This window comes from Hemicordylus capensis, chromosome 2 (genome assembly GCF_027244095.1).
Source record: "Hemicordylus capensis ecotype Gifberg chromosome 2, rHemCap1.1.pri, whole genome shotgun sequence".
NCBI classification, from domain to species: Eukaryota; Metazoa; Chordata; class Lepidosauria; order Squamata; family Cordylidae; genus Hemicordylus; species Hemicordylus capensis.
The window spans coordinates 388,486,297-388,500,975 of NC_069658.1; the positions used below are offsets into that span (position 1 = coordinate 388,486,297).

General features: G+C 44.7%; 1 protein-coding gene across 1 annotated transcript in view; it reads left to right on the plus strand.

The window, feature by feature from the left end:
• Positions 1–7,598: 7,598 nt before the first annotated feature.
• LOC128345978 (uncharacterized) overlaps positions 7,599–14,679 on the plus strand; it is a 44,524-nt gene continuing 37,443 nt past the window's right edge. Inside the window, exon 1 of the mRNA XM_053298750.1 lies at positions 7,599–7,717. The gene's annotated coding sequence lies outside the window, so the exon portion shown is untranslated. The remainder of the gene's footprint in view (positions 7,718–14,679) is intronic.

A 14,679-nucleotide genomic window follows, 5' to 3' on the forward strand; every position in this document is an offset into this window, starting at 1 on the left:
AAGTGATTTTTGAAGTTTATGTGTCTTTAAGGTTAGCAATGAGAGTGGATTCATAGTTTGTCATTGAAAATCGTATATGCTACCAAAGAATCTACACTCAGAACACTTCAGAAACAACAAAACCCAGTACCCCATGGGTTAGCAACCCATGGAGGTGGTTGGAACCCTCGTTCTGGGCCACCCCAGCACCCCCCAAGTGCAGTTATGGGGCTGCTGAAACCTCCATTCTTCCTTATGGAGAAAAACCTTAAAGCCACTTGTGGGGTGCTGGGGTGGCCCAGAGTGAGTGGTGGTCTAGTGCAAAGTGAGTGCCAACCACCCCCATGGGTTGCTAACCCATGGGGTACTGGGTTTTGTTGTTTCTGAAGTTTTCTGAGTGTAGATTCTTTGGTAGCATATAAGATTTTCAATGACAAACTATGAATTCTCTCATTGCTAACCTTAAAGACACATAAACTTCAAAAATCACTTAAAAATCAGCCCTTTGCCCAATTCCTTTCAAATAATTCTGATAGCTACCTGGCCCCCCTTGGGCACTACCACCCACCACACTCTGCTCTTGGACACCCCTTTCCCCCCGACGTGAAGCTATACATTTGCTGACACCTCCATGCTTCTTTATGGAGAAAAACCTTTAAGATGCGTAAACTTCAAAAATCACTTTAAAATCATCCCTTTGCCCAATTCCTTTCAAATAATTCTAATAGTTTCATTGCCCACCCTAGGAACTACCACCCACCACACTCCAATCTATGACACCCCTTTCCCCCCGACGTGAAGCTATACATTTGCTGCAATCCTAATTATTTTCTATGAGGAATTCCAAAATACTTTTAAAATTCACCAATAATCAGAGGAGTGTCCAATTGCCTTGGGGTTTGGGGGGTGGTAGGCACCCCTGTCAGTCTACACCTACCCTGCTTTTGTGCCCCTAGGTGCTCCACAATAGGGGATATGGACTGGTTCTGGTCCTATTATACTCCCTAAAAGCCATGCCACCACTGCCACCACAAAGAGGTTGGCCAGATCTGGGTGGGCTCTACAGTGAGTGCAGACAGAACTGTTGAGCCTGTGTCCCACTAAGTCCATTCATGATCCCATCCCTGAACATCTGAACACTTTCTCCAGTCAGCAGTGGCTTCTAGAACACTGGCTTGCATCCTGACTAATGGGCATGGGCAACCAAAGGAAGCACAGCTGCAGTATTGGCATTCCTCTTTCAGCAGCACCCGGGCTCCCATATAGGAGGTGATTATTTTTGCTTTGCCTTCTCCCTGGAAATGTTCTTGGAGGCTTTGGCTGGAAAGGGGTATGTACATTTTATAAATCTATCTATCTATCTATCTATCTATCTATCTATCTATCTATCACAAATGCTGCTGTTTTTGGTGGCAGTCCCAAGTTAACCATAAGATCTGGTTCTAGGCTTGTGCATTTTGATTCGGATACAAAACGTTTTGTGCCCAAAAATGGTATTTTTGGAGGTTTGGTAACCAAAACAAAATCAAGAATAAAAAAACAGAGATTTTTGTTTCCAAATCGAAATGACTGTGTTTCGTACAGAATGCTTTGTTCTTCAGAAAAGCATTGCAATTGAAATTGACTTCTCTGACTCTCTCCACTCCAGCTGAGGCACTGAGTGATTAGCAGAAGATAAGATATGCAAAAAACTGTTGAGCATGAATGGTTTAGTTAAGTATGTGTTGTATTCAGTGTGAATGAAATGCAAACTGACCTTGCAAAGGGATTTGGAAGACAGAATTTTGAGACAGAAATACCCAAATATCTTTGGGAACTCAATGCAATTCCAAAGCTCTTGCTAAAAGCCATGGTATAAATTGTGTGGAGAAGCTTTTCGAGAGGCTGGTTAGGAAAGTTCTGAAGTTACACAGGTTTTTCTTTCCAAATGTTTAGAAAGAATCTCTTGAGTTGTTCAGGGGTCTTTTGAAGAGCTATTTTGTTTTTCTTCTGATTTTTATGAGTTATAAAGGTGTCTAAGTTTTGTTGCCCAAGTTGAGCAGTCTAATGTAATTTAGGCCACAATGTAATTTGGTGGGACATGATGTCTAAGTCAGTGGTTCACAACTTTTGCCATTGCAGGGTCAGGTCATCCACATGGGACTACAGGAGACAAAAGGAGGGGTGGGGTGGGGAATACCCCTGTCAATCTAGTGACATCCCCAGAAATCTTAGTTGCTTCTCTCTTTCTTGTAACCATGATCCATGGTTTTGCCCTTTCTTAAATGCAGTGATGATAAATCTCAACAATTCTGAACAGTAGGCTGATCTGTTTGGGCTCACTCCACTTCAGTTAAATGAACATTTGAAGCTGTTTCATAGTACCAAGGCAGTTCATTGGTTTATCTTGCTATCTCAAATGACCTGTGGTCACTGTTCCATGGGGAGGGAGCATTTTTATTGAAAGATTGCTTGAATCCACAAATGGGTTGTGCTGCTGTGCTAGTGCCACAGTGACAGGCTCACGCCCACTGAAAAATTCTCAAATAACTGTGCCAAACAATTAAGTGTCGTTGTTGTTCATCGTTCTCTTCACTCTTTCAGCTTGTTTATGTGGGGCTTCAGGGGCAAAACAGTGGGTTGGGTGGCAGTGCCCCAAGGGTGGTGCACCCAGATTCCAAATAGGGCAAAGGACTGATTTCTTAGGAATTTTTGAGGTTTACACATCTTTAAGATTTTTACCCCATAGGGAATAATGGAGGTTTCAGCAGCCCCATAACTCCACCTGGGGGGCACTGGGATGACCCAAAGTGAGTGGTGGTGTAGTGCACAGAGGGTGCCAACCACCCCCCTAGATTGCTAACCCATTGGGGTACTGGGCTTTGTTGTTTCTGAGGTGTTGAGTTTAGATTCTCTGGTAGCAAATGAGATTTTTAATTAAAAACCATGAATCCACTCTCATATGCTACTAGAGAATCTACTCTCAGAACACCTCTAGAACATCAAAACCCTGTACTTCATGGGTTGACAACCCATGTGGGTGGTTGGCACCCTATGTGCACTACACCGCCACTTGCTCTGGGCCACCCCAGTGCCCCTCAAGTGATGGGACTGCAGAAACCTCCATTATACCCTGCGAGGAAAATCTGAAAGATACATAGCTTCATTAATTCTTTTAAAATCAGCCCTTTACCAAATTCCTCTGAAAAAATTGTGGTAGCTTCCTTGTACCAACTGGGCACTACCACCAACCACACTCCACTCTGGGCCACCCTCCCCCCCCCATGTGAAGCTATACTTTTCATGAAACCTCCATCACAGCCTATGGGGAAAATCTGAAAGACACACATACTTCAAAAATTCACCAAAAATCAGCAGTTCGCCCAATTCCTTTGAAATGTTTGTGGTAGCTTCCACTCATTGGGCACTATAACCCCCACCCACTCTTTTGACCATGTGACCCATTTTTAAATCTGAATTAATTCAGATTCGGATTAATTTGGATATAAAACAAAACTGGGGTGATTCGGAAGGCTTACTTTTGGACAAAATACAAAATGGGGTTGATTCGGATTTGGTACAAATCGAAACAGAAAAAATACAAAGTGCACAACCCTATCTGGTTCTTCAACAAGTGTCCCTGGTGTTCTTGAGAGTGTTCCTGCTTATGTGTATATTATAATATGAATTACATCATACTTAAGGGGCTGCTGAACAAGCCTCAATGTATCTTAAATTAATTTATTAATGTAAAGACAAAATATCCTGCAAGACAAGATACAGAAAGGCAGATAAAAGGATTTCTTTCTATACAGGGAAAGATGATTTCATTTTGATTGCAAAAAGCAGGCCAAGAAAAAAGTAATTAACTTTCTTGGAAGGCAGGCAGAAACATGCAGAAGAAAGCACGATGCCTTTGGTCTCCCTGGCCCCAAACTCCTTAGATCAGGGGTTGGGCACTCAACTCAGTCTGCCTCCCTTGCAGCAGCCATGATGGCAGCTGTCCTCTTCATGCAATGCCACTGACTGCCATGATGTCACTGGACAGGGGCACTGCTTTGTAGGTAAAGAAAGACACCAGTCATGAGCTTGCCTGCCCAGGAGTGCTCTGAGCACCTGCCACTGCCAAGGCAGACAAGCTCCCACAATGTTTTTTTGAGGGGGAGGGGAGGTTGATCATGGCAGTAATGGCAGCAGCTTGGAGTGGCTGCACAAGTGAATGGGCACCTGATACTGAGCCGTCCAGAGTTCTTGCAATGTCTTTCTTTTGTATTCTGCTTTCAGTACTGAAGTCAGCAGCAGTTGCTCTCTCCATAGTTCACAATGCGTTATGCTCGCAGATACCTCACCATTGTAAGAGGAGCTAATTTAAGTCATTGGGGGATGCCAAGAAGGTGTGTAGGATTTCTCGCAAAGAAATGATGATTAGTAGAAAACTAAATACTAAGTAAAATTAAATATTAAAACAAATTAGAATGACAGGAACAGAATGAGTAGAATTTAAGTCACATTCCCTGTCAGACATGCCCTCAGCATCTGACACTTTGCAGCAGGTTTTATCACATCATACTCAGGGGCAGAACTCCCACTGAGCAGCCAGTTGCAATGAACATAGGGCCCTGGGGCCACTGCGGGGCACCACAATTTGCCATCTCTTTCATTCTCCATCCACCTGCCAGTCATTATACCACATCAGCCGGCTGGAAAAGGGGGAAAGCAGGCAATCAATGGCAGCCATTAGTGGGGTCCACAGATCAGTTAGTGGGCAGCAGAGGTGGTGAATGGTGGGGCCAGCTGTGGGTGAGCAGAGCCAGAAGGAGGGTGGAGACTAGGGATGTGCACAAAACCAGTTTCCATCTGCCAGCTAATTAGAACCCAACTAGAATTGGTTCTGCCAGTTTGGGTTCTAAACTGTTACAACCAGCCTGTGGTTTGATTCTAATTAGAACCCTCTAGAACTGGTTCTAAAAAGTTCTCCATAGGGAATAATGGGGCCCGAACAGGCCCATTATTCCTTATGGGTAGAACCCAGAAGTGCCAAAGTGGAATGTGTGGTAGGCCCCCCTCAGTGCCAACTACCACCCAAGCTCCAAAGCAATCAGTCAAGGGGGCAATATTTAATGATTTTAAAAATATTTTTTAGTTTTATTATTTCTCCCATCCCATAGGGAATAATGGGGATTAGATTCTTGGCTCTCACATAGATTCTACATAATGAATTCCTATTATGTAGGGATAATAGAATCCGCCCTGCCAACAGGGAATTATAGAACCCCCTCTGCCAACAGGGAATGCACACACACCCCACCGATGGAGCACCCACCCACCTTCTGCTGCATCTTCCAAGTGGTGGCAGGAGGTGGGAAAGACAGGAAGGTGCAGCACGCACCCTCCCCCCATGTGCCATCAAAGAATTCAACACTACTGACCTCAGAGAATCCACATGTGTTTGATTCTCTGATGGTACATCAATTCTACATAGGGATTCATTATGTAGAAAAAATGGGCCCCCAAAATGGGCCAGGGACCTGAAGCCAGGCTAGCTGACTGGGCAACAAGCATGTACTTATGCACAGACCTGCAGAAGAAGGTGAGGGAGAGGTGCAGTGGGGGTATGTGAGCCAGTGGCCCCCACCACATAACCAGAGAAAATCACTGCTATTGCTTACCCATAAATGCACATCTCACACGAGAACCATGGGCTGTGTTAAGGCTTGAACAGTTAATTCAAGACAACCAAGGTTACAACATACAGCAAGCTAAATTGGTGCCAAGAAGAGTGGAATTGTGGTCTTTTCAAAATCACTGCCAGGGGAGGATGGAATAAGGAATCTAAGTCAGAGCATTGATGATGTAAATAAACTGATGCTTCTCTTTCAGAAATCTAACATGTGGCACAAAGCTTGCTTCCCCCACACGCACTTTGCCCCTTCTGTGCCTCACACCAATATGTTTTTCCGGTGCTGCCACTGAGTCTTTTAAAAGGTTTCCAGTGACACAGGCAATGCTCTTAAAAGTATAGATAAGGAGACGTTTGAGAAGTGCAGCTTCTTCCTTCATAGTGTTGCTGTATGACCATGGGTGACATCCTTCATAAGAAAATAAGAACAGCCCTGCTGGATCAGGCCCAAGGCCCATCTAGTCCAGCATCCTGTTTCACACAGTGGCCCACCAGATGCTGTCGGAAGCCTACAGGCAGATGTTGAGGGCATGTCCTCTCTCATGCTGTTACTCTCCTGCAACTGGTACTTAGAGGCATCCTGCCTTTGGGGCTGGAGGTGGCCTATAGCCCTCCGACTAGTAGCCATTGATAGACCCCTCCTCCACGAAGTTATCCAAACCCCTCTCAAAGCCATCCAGGTTGTTGGCTGTCACTACATCTTGTGGCAAAGAATTCCATAAGTTGATTATGCATTGTGTGAAAAAGTACTTCCGTTTGTTGGTCCTAGATTTCCTGGCAATCAATTTCATGGGATGACCCCTGGTTCTAGTGTTGTGTGAGAGGAAAAAGAATTTCTCTCTCTCCACTTCCTCCACACCATGCATGATTTTATAGACCTCTATCATGTCTCCCCACAGTCATCCTTTTTTCTAAACTAAATACCCCCAGGTGTTGTAGCCTTGCCTCATAAGAAAGGTGCTCTAGGCCCCTGATCATCTTGGTTGACCTCTTCTGTACCTTTTCCAGTTCTACAATGTCCTTTTTAAGATGTGGTGCCCAGAACTGTACGCAGTACTCCAAGTGTGGTCACACCATAGTTTTGTATAAGGGCATTATAATATTAGCAGTTTTATTTTCAATCCCATTCCTAATGATCCCTAGCATGGAACTGGCCTTTTTCACAGCTGCTGCACATTGAGTCGACACTTTCAACGAGCTGTCCACCATCATCATGACCCCATGATCCCTCTCTTGGTCACTCACTGAGAGCTCAGATCCCATCAACACATACTTGAAGTTGGGGGTTTTCATCCCAATGTGCATCACTTTACACTTGCCAACACTGTGTTTGTAAACACCACTTTGTCGCTCACTCCCCCAGTTTGGAGAGATCCTTTTGGAGCTGCTCACAATCCGTTTTGGATTTCACTACCCGGAAGAGTTTGGTATCATCTGCCAATTTGGCCACCTCACTGCTTACCCCTGCTTCTAGATCATTTATGAATATATTAAAAAGCACCGGTCCCAGTACAGAACCCTGGGTGACCCCACTCCTTACTTCCCTCCATTGTGAAGACTCTCCATTTATACCTACCCTCTGTTTCCTGTTCTTTAATCAGTTAGCAATCCACACATGTATTTGTCCCCTTATCCCATGACCGCTAAGTTTCCTCTGGAGTCTTTGAGGAGGAACTTTGTGGAAAGGTGCTGGAGGAAAGCAGTGGGCACAGGGCTTGGCCAGGTCACGGCTGGACGTGGACCCCTCACAGGAATGGCTGTGGGACTGGGTCCTCAGTCCATGCTCCAGCTCGTCAACCCCGGACTCTGAGTGCAGAGAGTAGCTCCTGCGCGGCGATGTGAAAGCGCAGCGAGCCGAGCTGTGTGGTGCGTGCTGGAGTTTCACTTTCACTACGGCTGAGGTGATTCCCACCAGCTGGGAGCTCCGCCAAGGAGGGCGCTTTTGCTTTCGCCGGGCGCTGGCGGCTTCCTTGCTTTCCTGAGAGTGGCCCCGCTCCTCTTTCCTCTGCCCCGGCAACCATGCACACTGCTTCTTCCCTTCGACGACGTCCAGAGGCGGGAGTGTGACCCCGCTGTCAGGTAGGGGGGCACCCACTGCATGCTCGTCTCGCTGGGAAGAAGTGCCTCGAGTTAGCGCGCCACCACTGCAGGCATGCCCAAATCTGTAGGGGCGGGGGGGCTTCGAGCCAGCTCTCTGTCGGGACAACGGAATATTCCACGAGGCACGCAAATGGGCGCCGCAAAACCCCCAGTTGTTGCTTTGAAATCAACAACAGATTTCGGGGGCTAGGATTGTGACGGGGGGAGTGGGGGGGGCGGGTGTCTGTTAAGCGTTTCTACGTCCGCTGGTTTCCCCACTCCAAACCGCACATCCAAAAGCTCCTTCTCCCCCTGCACGGAACCACTGGTGTCTGCGAGAAAAGCAGCGAGGTGGGCGGGCGGATGTATTCGGGATCCCAGGTAGACGACACAAGCGGGATTTCAGCTCAGGCTCAGCTCAAGGGATTCCTCGCACACGCCTGGATGCTGGGGGTGTGTGTGTGTCGCTCAGGGTATCTGGGACAGCTGGGTGCTGTTATTAATTAAATTGTGTAAGTCATATTTTTGGAATTAATTGTTCTTGTCTTATTGTTTTGTTTCACTGGAAGCTGCCCTGAGCAAGAGTGTAGTGTAAATAATTTGCTTAGCGACGTATAGGCTTGGTGCCCGTCCCTTCGATCTAGATTTTTGACACCGTCTTTCATAGGGGATTGTTCGCAAAGCCACAGCCTGAATCGGATCTTGAATGCTGGGCTGGCGTTTATCTTGACTGTTTCAGGCTTAAATCGTTGTCAGTGCGTGAGTGGAAAAAATAGCTCTGTGTGTGTGTTTTGCAGGCTTGCTCCATCCCACATCTTTGCCTCTCAGCTTCCCCACATGCCCTCTCCCTCCTTGTTGTGTGTATTTGTCTCTTTCACCCCTCACCTCTCTCTCTTGCTCTGTCTCGTTCTCTTCTCCCCCTCCCAACTCCCCCAGCGAGTCCAGGAGGCTTTACAGACTGGGCTGTTACCCCAAATCTCCTTTGGAAGAGAGTGTGTACTTCACACACCGGCCAAACTTACCCTGAAGTCCCTTCGAGATCCTTGGACTCGCTCCATACACAAATCGGGCTTTGTCTTGCGAATTCTAGCTTCTCTTTATTTAGCAGGGAGAAAGCAACTGGTACTTTCCAGATTACATGCTGTTCAGCAGTAAAATGCTTCAGCTTGGCAGGATCGTTTTGAAAATGTAAATAGCTTGCGCAACCCTCCTACAACGAGAAAATACAGCTATTTTTTGGTGACACACATGCAACCTTGTAGGACTAAAATGCAAGGATAAACCCCGAAAGGAAGGCATCGGAAATGTGAACGGCGTCTTGCTGACAGCACAAGGACTGTGATGTCAAAACACAGGTTGTAAGGAAGCACACTTAGTGGACAGTAATGACACTGTTGATAGCGTGTAATCTGGAAAGCGCCCTGGCCCTATCCACCCCCAGCACAGCATCCCTCCAGTGGCTGATGCTGGTGTCTGTTAGTGGTGTGCATGGAACCAGCACCTGCCGGTTCAAAGGTGTGGGGGGGATATTTTAAGGAGGGGGGAGGGTGCTTTTACCCCTCCCGCCACATTTCCCCTGCCAGTGCTGCCTTTTAAAATGGTCCGGCAGGGTGGCAGCATACTTCCTTGCCTCTCCGGTGCCTCCTCAGACCAGATGTGACTGGGAGTCAGGGCCGGATTAGCATAGTAGCAAATGTAGCATTTGCTACGGCCCCCGCGTTTTCTAGGGCCCCGCACGCCTGGCTTGAACGTCTGCCCCTTCTTTTGCTCTCTATTTGGTGCTCTCTGCTGACTCCTCATTGCCTGCTGCTGCCCATTCTCTCGCCTCGTTCGAGGGCATTTAAGCAAGGTCTTCCTGGCACCATGGTGTTGATTGGGTTATCTATTATGTTAAGCAGCACGGGAGGGAGCAGTAAGAACAGCAATAGGAACAGATAGCTTGCAAAGGGGTCTCAAAGATAACTTAATCACCAGGGAGTTGGTCCTTATTTGTTTAAACTGTAAAAGTTTTTAAAAACATACACAGAGAGAGTAAAAGAAATAAAAGCAGTTTAGATTAAAAAAACAACTATTAATGCCGGGCGGAAGAAAGGAAGCTAAAGAAGATGCTAGTTGAATGTTGCCAGCGTTTTCCGACTGACTGGGAGAGGGTAAAGATAAACAATGAGAACGTGTACCTTTAAGAGGAAAAAGAAAGCCGGAAGTAACTCAGATGCACGGCAAGAGGAGTCTCAAAGTTTAGTGGATCAATTGAGGGGAGTTTGGAGGGAGATGATATTATGGTCTTGTTGGGTAAGGTCACTTATATCCTCCTCTAGTATCTAGTGCTGTTGGGAGGGAACTTGTGATCATTGCTTTTCAAGGAACTGCCAAATTTAAGGTGAGCTCCTTTCCTCTCCTCTAGAACTGAAATAACTACTGCTGCGTTGCCAACTTCATTAGCTTTACATTGGGATGCCAGTTGAAATTGTCCAAAGATAAATGGAGGCTGAAAACCTAAACACGCTTACTAGAGAGTAAGGCTCATTGAGTTCAGTGGGACTTACTTCTGAGTAAACATGCTTACGGTTGCACTGAATGATTTGTGCATTCCTCCTTTTACTATTAAGCATGTTAGTGTAATTTAAATTGAAAGAGGCTGTGCCTCCTGCCAAAAGATTGTCTTTTGGATACTTCTGTTTTCATGGAAGTTGCTAATGCACCTCATCATAATGACATTCATTTGCAATGCATCAACTGTTTTAAATATACATCTGCTTTCCTGTCAGGCTTGCACAAAAGGTTAAACATATATTCTTAATATTGTCAAATGGCCCTTTTAATGTGATGGCTGCTGGGATCCAATATGTTCTGCACACACTGGAATCAAGCATCCAATGTTGTGTGCCAAAATTGCTAATACGTAGGTTCAGATTTCTCAAAGTACAGAATTCCTGAGAACCTTTTAATTTAAACATTCAGAGTTTTGTTCCGCCGCCCCCCTTCTCTTTGTGAAAATAACTCCAAAGGAGAACCCACGGTCAGGAGTCACAAAAGAGTGTGTGTGTGTGGTGGGGGGAAGGTTTTGCAAAGTTTGTTGACTGGCTGGCTCAGCTGAGTGGAGGCATGGGGTAGCTGGTGGGAGGGGCACTAGGCAAATGAAAAAAATTGAATTACTTTACTATGCAAGTAAATAATTTGTTTCAATATTTATGTGCATTTTTTTTAATTTGGGGCCCTTCATAACATATGCTACAGGCCCTACACTCAGTGGCGTAACTAGGGAAAACGGCACCCAGGGCAAGCACTGAAATTGCGCCCCCCCGCCGCACCCCCCCGCCACCCCGCCAACATACATCTGACACACATGTTTCAGAAAACTTTTATTTTAAAAATTTAAAAAATTACAAAAATTACCAATATCATACATGTGGTCAAGCTCCTATCTATCACTTCAGATTTATTTTTTAAAACTATCCAAATTGTGGGGCTATCATTAGTTTGTTTGGATAGCTCAGGTTAAAATGCTGGAAAATGACAAATTTCAGTATGCTGGGGCTCATTAAATACCCAAATATTATGCGGAGTTGTACTTGGAAAAACTAAAAGAAGTGCCTGTCTAATTCTCTGCTTGGCATTGTAGCATCACGATTACATAAGTTTTAAAAATAAATGGAGAATTTGACTTTTCCCAGGTACTCTGAAAATAATTAAATGATATGCAGAGTAAACTGTGTCACTGCTTGGAATATATTCTAGTATTTCAGAAAGACAGTAAAAATGAGAGAAAGAGCAAGAAACTCCCAGTGGGCCTTAATACTAAGGATTTCACATTGATTCAAAGACAAACTGACCATTAATAGCCATATTATTAAGACATCACATTTAACTCACTTATCACAAGAAGCAAAGTAAGAGCAAATGGATACAATCTTAGCTCATAAACTTCAGCTCAGTATTCACAAGCCCTGATTCTCTGTACATAGTGCCAATCTGAATATGTGTACAGTGACATATTATATTAATTTTTTAAAAAAGTTACCTGTAGCCCCTTCGGGGGACATCTTAAAGGCTGTGGGGGGTCTGCAAAGTTTCCCCTCCTCCCACTGGCCTCTAGGGCCTCACAGGCACCATTTGAGCATGTGCGGTGGTCATTTTTTAAAATATATATATATTTTTAAAATGGCCGCTGAAAACAAAATGGCCACTGTGCATGCTCAAATGGCCTCTGCGAGGCGTGGCATGCCCTAGGGCCTCACAGAGGCCATTTGAGCATGCCCAGTGGCCATTTTGTTTTTGGTGACCATTTTTTAAAATTATTTAATTTTAAGAAATTGCGCCCCCCCTTCAAGTGGCGCCCGGGGCACGTGCCCCCCTGCCCCCCCTATAGATACGCCCCTGCCTACACTAGCTTAATCCGGCCCTGCTGTGAGTGCCTGGTGCATGTGTGCCAAAGCCACACCCCTATTTCCAAGCCCTCCCCACTGCACCTGTGGTGGCTGGCAGGCAGGCGGGCTTTCTGAGTGGGCCGTCTGTCTGTCTGGCTTGCTTCTTCCCGGCCGGCCAGCACATGGGCCTCCCCATTCGGGGGGGGGGGGACGGACATCAGCTTCTCTCGCCAGAGGCGTATCTAGGGAAAATAGCGCCTAGGGCAAGCATTGAAATTGCTCCCCTGTCCAAACATCTGACGCCTATCTTTCAGATAACTTTACCATAATATCAGTTCAAAAATACAAGTCAAGCTCGTTAATCTTTTAATTAACAAATTAACAATCTAATATAACTTCAATACATATTCAGAGATAGATGTGGGTTTCTTTTTAGAAAATAGGTACACACTGTAATAGGTACACACTTCTCATAATGCTGTTTCATTCGGGCAACTGGGCCTTGCATTTCTTTGTTGCACTGTTTGCATTTCACGCACATACCTGTCTTACCCACAAAAACGTCATTAAAAGGTTCCCAAATGGGTTCTCTTTCACAGCCTGCTGCCATGTTAGGTGTTTCCCTTCTACAGTGGAGAATACACTCCAAAATCATTTCCTCAGGATCGCATGACTAATTTGTTCACTTTTGTTTTCCCTTTCCATTCCCCACCCCCATCTCTTGCATTTATAATAATTTATTACTTCTCCTCACTCATGTCTACTCCATCATCCCAAATCCTGAATTAATGTGTTGACAATCTTTGTCACTGCCCTTTGTGGGCGGCAGGGAAGGGGTTGACTGTGTATGTGTGCTGCATGTACACCACCTGCAGAAAAGGATTGATCAAGACTATTATCTCTTATCCTCATATACTGCTCTTAACATGTTCATATAATATAATGAGGTTATGATTATTATGCATGATGATATCTTTGACCTAGGTTCTTTTTTTAATTAATTTAAAAAATGACATCAAATTTAAATCAAAAAATCAATTCAATTTTTTAAAAATCAGATTTAAATTTTAAACAATTGGATTTTTAATTTTTAAAAAATCCATTTTTCTCAACCCTGATTAAAACACAATGACAATGACAGTTTCCAGTGCAAAAAGACTTTGCACTCTGTGGTATTTAAGCATTTAAGTTTGGCAACGGAAAGCGTTCCTCTGTTGGAAATTGTGGTTTGCAGCATTTGTGTACGCCATATGGAATATCTTTTGCATACAAAGCTAAGTCCCATTTCCCTAGACCCTGAAAGAACTAATGGAATTATCATTTGCCTGTTGCATAGCGGTAAACAAGGATCTCTTGTTTATTATTATAAACAGCCTTCTGGCCCTCTTATCATGGAGTCTGATGAATGCTATAAGTTGCAAATGCATGCTATAAGCACTTGCCGTTTATTTCAGTCAGCATTTGCTGCCTAAAAGCATCTATTCCCCTTTCTCTCCCTCCAGAGAGGGAGAGAAAGGAAGAATAGATTCTTTTAGGTAGGAAGCCCTGCCTGAAATGACGCTGAAGAGCTTGCACCGGCTCTTTGGAGCTCGAGGCCATGCCCCTTTGCATGTGATGTCATGCAGTACCTGAGAGTACACATATCTGGTGACCTGTCTTTAAAAGGGCCCCCATATGCCTAAAGTACTCTGTTCATGTCCACAACTAAACTCACACTTATGGCTTTAGTGAGAAAATGAAGTTTTCTTGAATTCTTGAAATTTTACTCTGATCATTTGGGGATAGGGATAAAGGGGGATAATGCAAAGAAAGCTATAAGTGCAACACTGCTACCATTTGCGTTCCATCTCTATTGAGCTAGACATTGCCAAAAATCACTATGAGTATTTGCCTCCATAAGACGATACAGATGACCAAAATGTGTAGGCCTGGCTCATGGACTATTACCCCTCCTCCCTGAATTACTGTTCCCAGAGGTCAAGGCTTTGAATATTTTAAAACAAACTATTGAGGAATATTTGTGTAGAACCATGGAACACACAGTGATAAAAGGAAAAGAGGGAGGAGAGCTGGTTTTGTGGCAGCAAGCATCACTTGTCCCCTTAGCTAAGCAGGATCCACCCTGGTTGCATATGAATGGGAGACTTTGATGTGTGAGCACTGTAAGATATTCCCCTTAGGGGATAGAGCTGCTCTAGAAAGAGCAGAAGCTTCCAAATTCCCTCCCTGGCTTCTCCAAGATAGGGCTGAGAGACTCCTGCCTGCAGCCTTGGAGAAGCCAGTGCCAGTCTGTGTAGACAATACTGAGCTAGATGGATGGACAATACTGAGCTAGTGGTCTGACTCAATATGTAGCAGCTTCCTATGTTCCTATGAAGTAATGTATATTTATACAATGAGGTATGACTTTCCAAAGAGCACACAAATACTGGCTTTATCTCTACTCAGTACAAGGGTTACTTGAAGAGAACTATCTAGGACTTTAGGATGACAGTGAAAGCTCTCAAGAGTTCAATAAAAGTTTTTCTATTTATATGATTTTTAGGTTTTGGTGGTTGTTTGATTGGATTGTAAACCACCCTAGGATTTTATATA